General features: G+C 48.9%; 1 protein-coding gene across 1 annotated transcript in view; it reads right to left on the bottom strand.

Moving 5' to 3' along the window:
• Nucleotides 1-7,052, bottom strand: part of TNIK (TRAF2 and NCK interacting kinase) — a 159,386-nt gene extending 152,334 nt beyond the window's left edge. The window contains exon 1 of the mRNA XM_035901178.1: nt 6,992-7,052. The gene's annotated coding sequence lies outside the window, so the exon portion shown is untranslated. The remainder of the gene's footprint in view (nt 1-6,991) is intronic.
• Nucleotides 7,053-7,211: the final 159 nt, after the last annotated feature.

Raw genomic sequence — 7,211 nt, 5'->3', positions numbered from 1 at the left:
CTTTTTTAAAAAAAAAAAAAAAAAAAAAGAATGAAACATGATTTTAAGCATTTTCCAGCTAAGAATTCCTTGCCTGCATGGCAAATAACAAGTCCCCGTTTCAGAAAGACACACTCCCCATTTGACTCAGCCAGGAAAGGACCTTCTCTTCCAGAGATATTTTAACATCCTAGGGAAGCTGATAAATTGAGGTTGCCTATTTTCCATCTGATAAAGCCAGCACATGTTATCACAGACCCCCACCCCAGGGAGCATCCTCCCATGGCAGCACCGCCGTCCCCTCCGCCGGCACCGGGAGCCATCCCAGCGGAAACAACGGCTTCATACTGCGCTTGTAATACGGAAGGATTATAAAGCAGCTTGTAAGTCTCGTAAATCTGTTCACACTCGCATGGCCCTTACGTGACCTTGAAGATGGCCGGTGCCCGCCCACGCGGGTCCGTATCTGGACACGGACGTGAGCGGTCCCAGCCACCACCAAAACCATCCCAGCAGAGAGAAGAGCCCTGGATGGGGCACATCAGCTCGGCACTGGTTAATTGTGCTGCTGCCCCAGTGGGGCAGAGGAAAGGGGCTTCCTTGTCTCAGCCCTATGGAGCCAGCTCTTAGCGCAGCCCCACACCATGGGGCACGCCGAGGAGCTACCCAAATCAGGAGGTACCAACCCCTCATGTGTTTGCCTCAGCCTGCAGTGACCACCAGACCACGAGGAGGGATATGCACGTACACACGCATGAGGCTACGCTCAGCCTGCCCTGCCACGCAGCAAAAGCAATCTCTGACGGGGCTGAAAACAAAAAGAAGGACCCAAAGCCAAGGATGCGACACTAAAAGAACCTGTCCGGCTCATGTCACACCCAACCTCGCAGCACCCACCCAACCTCGCAGCACCCCAGTTCATTGGATAAACAACAAGAAGGTGGGGAAAGGGAAATGCCTATGATGCACCTTAGAATCATAGAATGTTTTGGGTTGGAAGGGACCCCTAGAGGTCATCTAGTCCAACCCCCCCGCAGGAGCAGGGACACCGCTAACTAGATCAGGCTGCTCAGAGCCCCATCCAACCTGGCCTTGAATGCAAATGCAATAGCTGGCTGTCCAGGGTTAGAGCTGTTTGTTTAGATGGCAAGACGACGGAGCGCTGAATTCTTTCAGCAGCCCGTGAAAGCGAGCGCCAGGCGCCCTCGGCGTGCTCAGCACCACCGCGCAGCACCTACCACTGCAGGATGGGTGTCTGGACAAGGGGTGGCCAGCAGCATGATGCGGTCCGCGGGCACTGCGCATGCGTTGCATGCGTCTAGCCCGGTCTCTCAGGCAAGGCACCACAGTCAGTCTTCTGCTATAAATGCCGTGTATGTAAACGAAGATTAATTCTTTACAGCAACAATCCCCAGGATATATTAATTGCATGCAGCATGGTAACTTCTTCCATACGGCTAAAAGCAACAGTGATTAATTATCAAAACTATTGACCATCAGCCTTTCAGAGAGACAATAAAACAACCAATTATTAAAAACAATTAATGTCATTCTTGACTCAGGCTAATTATCTGAACTGCTAATAATGACCCAGGAACCTGCAGAGCCTCTGTTCTCACCAGGGCTGATGCAAGGGCCCAGTGCTTGATCAGCAGCAGCCAGGCTCGGGCAAACTAAACATGGCACAGACTGCACATTAGTTATTTTCTCATACCTCCCCTCCAAAAAAAAAATGTAAAAGAAAGGGAAAAAAATATATTCTGAAATTCTTTCTGTAGCATATTCACCTGCTACCCCACCCACCTGCATGGTGGGATGCCCAGGGTGCCATGAGGAAGGATGCTGCTGTGCAGGGGAGCACACAGACAGCACCCGGGAGGGCAGGACACACCTTATCCCTCCTCATTTGGCATCTTGCAAGCTCTGGGACAACGTTACTGAGAACAGGCTTGTGCCCGGGACATTCTCAGGGGTTTGACTCAGGGACCAAAATGTCCCAAGCAGCCCTGCTGCTCCCAGCTCTCCAGCAACAGGCGACGTTGGATTTCAAATGCCTTACTCACCTTCTCATACCCACATACCTCAACATCTTAATCGACTGGGTCAAACCTGGGGGTTTGCCCCCAGGTGGATCAGTCCCCGCTTCTGGCAAGTGCCAGCTGGGTCATAAATAAATAAACCCTAACAAAAGACCTTGGGATGCAATTTTTCACCCTTTCCCCTACCATGTATTGTACCCCAGACAGACACAACACAGGGCAACCATGAACGACTGCAAAACCCACGTCCTCTTCAAATGGCCTCCTAACTTGGGCTGACAGGGGACAGGGACAGCCCGTGGCCAGGCGCCCTGCCTGGAGGTGGCTGGTGGCACCCCGAGGTGGCTCCTGAGGGGTGACCTCAGCTCTGTCCCATCCTGCGATGATGGTGGAGCAGCTCCCTGGGGGAGCCACAGCTGTGGGACTTGCGGCTTGCAGATCCCACATGCTCTAAGTTAGAACTCAGAATAATGCTGGCGTAATGGCCTAGCGATTATATGGCATTTACCAGCTAATTAAACAATCAATAGTTATTGTGCCGTTATGGAGTTAGCCCACAGTACTGTATCTTGTACCCTGTAAAATAAAACCTTGCTAAAGCTGTAAATGGAGAGCCGCCTCCCCAGGGCACTCAGCAAAGCAGCACTTGGCATTAATGACCGTTGTCCTCCTGGTGTGGTTGGGAAGAAGCACGTGAGTAGGTAATCTCAACATCATTTATTTCCCTGTTCAATGTTGCAAAACTACTCAAGATGAGAGAGGCAAAGGTTACCATCTGATGTCCTTACTGATTTTTTTTTTATTTTTTTTTCCACTATTGCAATGGCTCGCATCAAAATCCTGCTTCGGTGACGCTGTGCACGGGCCAGCGTGTGAACACCCATGGCTAAGCCGGTCTAAAAACACGGGGGGATTGTTTTGGTGTGCACTGAATATGTTAAAAACCAGGTAGCCCACTGCATGTCTTCCCCCAGCTTTGTAACAATCTGTCAGAAAGGTATTTCTGAGTAACCCACGTATTTGGTGGTGGTGGACAGACCAGCAGTTGTGGCCCTGATGCTGTGATTTATGCAGGCAATCTAAGCATACACAGTATTTTCAGGACTTTTTGCTTGCTCTCTAATGCAAAGTAGAGATAAGCAGCAGTAACAACGTTTTGGAACACAAAGGCAGCATTTCCTTACACTTCAGATAATGCTCTAAAGGGTCTTCACAATTTTTATGTTTAAAAAGTTTTGCTTTCCACCATCAGCTACCTGCTAAAAAACACTGAGGCAATGGCTCAATTCCCCAAGTCCAACTCCTTGTATTCCTGTTAGCCATTTCTTTAAACACCTTAAATAACAATATGATTAAAAAAAAAAAGAAAATCCAAGGACACAAAAATCCCCTACTGCAACAGCATCCGGCACAGGAGCTAGCAAGCTCTCCGCCTTTTATCAAAGAGTTTACAATCTGTAACATTAGATGCACGATTATTATAAAATAAAGAAAAGCTTCCAATTCAGTGAGAGAGAGAAACCATCACCGGTGCGGTCCCTCATTAAAATAAAAATCAAGCTATTCACGAAGAGATTGTTAAGCAGCAAACAAGGAATGTTATTTCTCTCTGCAATTATCCAAAGTGAAGAGCTTGTGGTTGGGGTTAGAGGAGAGCGAGCAGAGCAGGTCGCTGCTGAGGGCTCCTGCAGCGTTCGAGGGTCCCTGGGGTATGGGCAGAGCAGGGAAGCACCACAGCAATTTTTTAACCTGCACCCCTGAGCAAAGAAAGGCCTTGACTTGAAAATACAGAGATCGATCCGAACAAATTACCTTTGCCTCTGGAGCACAAGCCTCGGAGAACAAGGCTTTGATTTACAGAAGCATTGTGTACCACCTGAAAGGGACCTTCGAATCATCACCCAGAAAAGCAGGATCAAAGCAAGTCGTGCAGCAAGCTTCACCCCGGTGCCCACGCTTCGGCAGAGGGGTGCACTCCCTTGGGGAGCTCTTAATGAACACTGGACTGGGCCAATACGTCTTTTATCCTACAAGCATGGAGAAGGCATGTGCTGTGGCAGGGGCTCCTCAACCCCTGCAACACAGCAGATCTTGAGGTTGGCTCCATGAACCACTGCTCTCGGATGGCTCCTGTTACTGTCAGGGTACGATATCATTCGGTCGGCAGAACAACGTAACCGTGCACTTTATCCTATGGGATACAGGGATGGGAGATGGGCACCTTGCCCGTGTCCCTCCAGGTCCTGGGCAGGCCAGCTGGTCACCACCAGGATGCCTGTAGTCTCCAACACAAGTAAGGTCACGCGGCAGCCTTAGAGCTGGCTGCCAAGTCGGGTTTCCTGGGGGAAACATCAGGGCTGCAGTCCTGGTTTTCGACAGTCTTGCAGCAAAACAAACAGAAGATGCTCCCCCCTGCCTGGAATAAGCATCTCGCTTCTGCCTCTCCCCCGTGGGAGAGCTGCTCTGCTCGCTCCGGAGAGGGACCAGCCCTGCGAAGGGAGGCGATGCTCAGCAGGTGACCGCTCCTGGCAGAGAGCCTTGGACCTGCAAAGCCCCAGCTAGGAAGCCAGCACCAGAGCGGGCACCGCAATGAATTACTCCTTCCACATCTCAAAACGTAACTGGAAACAGGCACAGCCCTCCCAAGAGGAGAGCGACGGTACACCTCAGGTAGCACCAGCACGGAGGGGTGGGAAAACCCCAGCCCCACCTGGGATGGGTTTGACATGGCAGTGGAATAAGCATCTTACTACAGAGGACACTGCTCCTGGGTACGGACCACTTCTAAAAGCTGTTTTAGAAGGGAGCCAGCAGGTCTGCGTGCCGTGAAAGTTGATCCATTTGTTTTGCTGCGAGAGATAAATACAGCGGTGGCATCTGGAGGAGAAGAATCGCAGAGATCTTATTTCCGCGCTAGGCTTTAGGGTGGGACACCATAAAGTTGTGTATGTTTTATATCAAAGTCTCCTTTTGTTTACAGAGTGGGTGCTACTCCAGTTCAGTTCAGGAGAGCTCCGAGGTCGGTCTTTGCCTGAAATCATACCTCAATACTTACTAATTTGGTTTGGATAACAGCGTTCCCCACCCCAACCACCATCCCGGCTGGCACCGGCACCGAGTGAATCACACCGAGGACAATCCCATTACTCCGGCAAGTTAAAAACAGTTAAGAGAAGGATTTTTTTTTTTTTTTTGCTTCTCCAAAGGAGAAAAAAAGGCAACACAGAAACATTCACCTCCCAGAAAGCCTACAACTTGGACGTTTCTGGGTGGTTTTCCCCGCTTTGAGGTAACAGGCAGACACACCGAAAGAATCAAACACAGCAAGAGGAAACCCGATCAGCGGAGCCGTGCAACCGGCCGCGCCAGCACCACCGAGCTTATTTCCCCTTTTCTGCTCTCCACAAAAACATGACGCTTGCAAAAGGCCGTTAAAGGCGCATAGTTTCCACTGATTGTTAGAAATATGCACCAGTTAAAATTAGGTCACCCTCTACCATTATTTTAGCAGCTGAGAAGAAAAACAGTTCAGAAGGGAGCTGCCATGGTGGGAAATGCACAGTGGAAAAACAACCAATACCAGAGGAGAAGGCTCCCTAGAACATAACCTTGATAGGAACAGTTTTGGAACCTTGATAAGAACAGTTTTGGTGTGGGGTTTTTTCCCCCCTCCCCTTTGTTTTTGTTTGGTTTTTTGGTTTGGGTTTTTTTTTTTTAAACTTATTCCAGTTCAAAAATTCACACATTTCGAAACCCCAGAAGATCCAGTTCATCTTTGGTTCACTTCAATCCCCCAATCCTCGTACTGATGGGATTAGCCTAGAGCAGTGGGAGGATGGGGAAAGCAGAACTGAGAAGAAATATTTCCTGACAGGTAGCATTTTAAGCACCTTCCTCTTCTTCTCTTCCGCAGGGGCAGCTCGCTGTCTCTTACTGCATGACAGGCAGGAGCTGTGCCTTCCAAACAACCAGGTAAGAGCACATGAATATATTCTTCTCTATCGTCAAAAGAGAATATGGGCATGACAGGTAAATAGGATCTCTGTGTGCACACGCACACAGGTATATACAGAACTTACGCCCACGCAGACCGAACTTTTTGGAGAACGGGGAGCTACTGTCTCCCAGCAGACCTGAAATAGTTGGCAAATTCTTCATGCAACCATGCTGAGAAACATCTCCCCAACAATACATTAAGTGCAGATAAACCCAGACTTTAAAGCAGTTCAATCCCTCCCCAACCCTACAAGAATCATCCACAAAAAAAAAAACCCCCACCAAGATGACAAATTCTGGAAATCTCCCGAGCTACGAGGTATTTGGGACAGGTGACGTAATTTAGCAGAGGGTAGACATTTTAAACATTCCCATAAGGAAGTCCTATTTGGGACAGGTGACGTAATTTAGCAGAGGGTGGACATTTTAAACATTCCCGTAAGGGGTTTCAAATGGGTTTCAAATTCTGCTCTCATCTAGAGAGCTGCTTCTGATGTTTATAGACATTTACAGCAAGCCTGTTGACTGTTGTGTGCTTTCCTCCCGCAGGTTTCTGCTGGCAGAAGGGGCGGCAGCCAGCCCGGGCGCGAGCGGAGCACTAGACTGTAGCAAACTCATTTGGCAGCCTATTGCAGCCGTAAACTCAGCCCTTAGAAGAGATCGAGATTTATCTATTAAAGCGCAGACTTTTCACTCCCTCCTCATCATATAATCAATAAAAAGCAACTGGGGGGAGAGGGGAAAAAAAAGAAAAGCGATTTATTTCTAAGTGACGGTTTCAGAACTAATATGAATTGCTTATTACGAGAGCTCTGCACCGCTACACGGTACTTGCACGCAAGACCAAAAAGCCGGAGTTCAGCGAGGCTTCTTGTCAGGCCTGAAACAGGCCAAACCTCGCCGAGACGATGCGCTGGGATGCTCCATGTTCAACGCATGGCCAAGGCAAACGGGATGACTTCAGGTGGAGCCCTTACCTTATAGACCTGCCCGTAGGTACCATTGCCAACAAGCTCCACCAGTTCAAAGATTCCTGCAGGATCCTAGGAGAAAAGGAAGGAAAAAAAAAATAAGTACGTTTAATAAGCAAAACTTACAGATTTCTGCAGAAATAAATATTCAACAAAGATCAACATTTCACTGACACGTTTTGAGTGTTTCGAGCTTTTCGGGCTGCCCAGGCTACAGTGGCGATGA

This window comes from Egretta garzetta, unplaced genomic scaffold (assembly GCF_000687185.1).
Source record: "Egretta garzetta isolate BGI_Z169 unplaced genomic scaffold, ASM68718v1 scaffold638, whole genome shotgun sequence".
In the NCBI taxonomy this organism is placed as follows: domain Eukaryota; kingdom Metazoa; phylum Chordata; class Aves; order Pelecaniformes; family Ardeidae; genus Egretta; species Egretta garzetta.
This window is presented reverse-complemented; position numbering and strand designations above follow the sequence as displayed.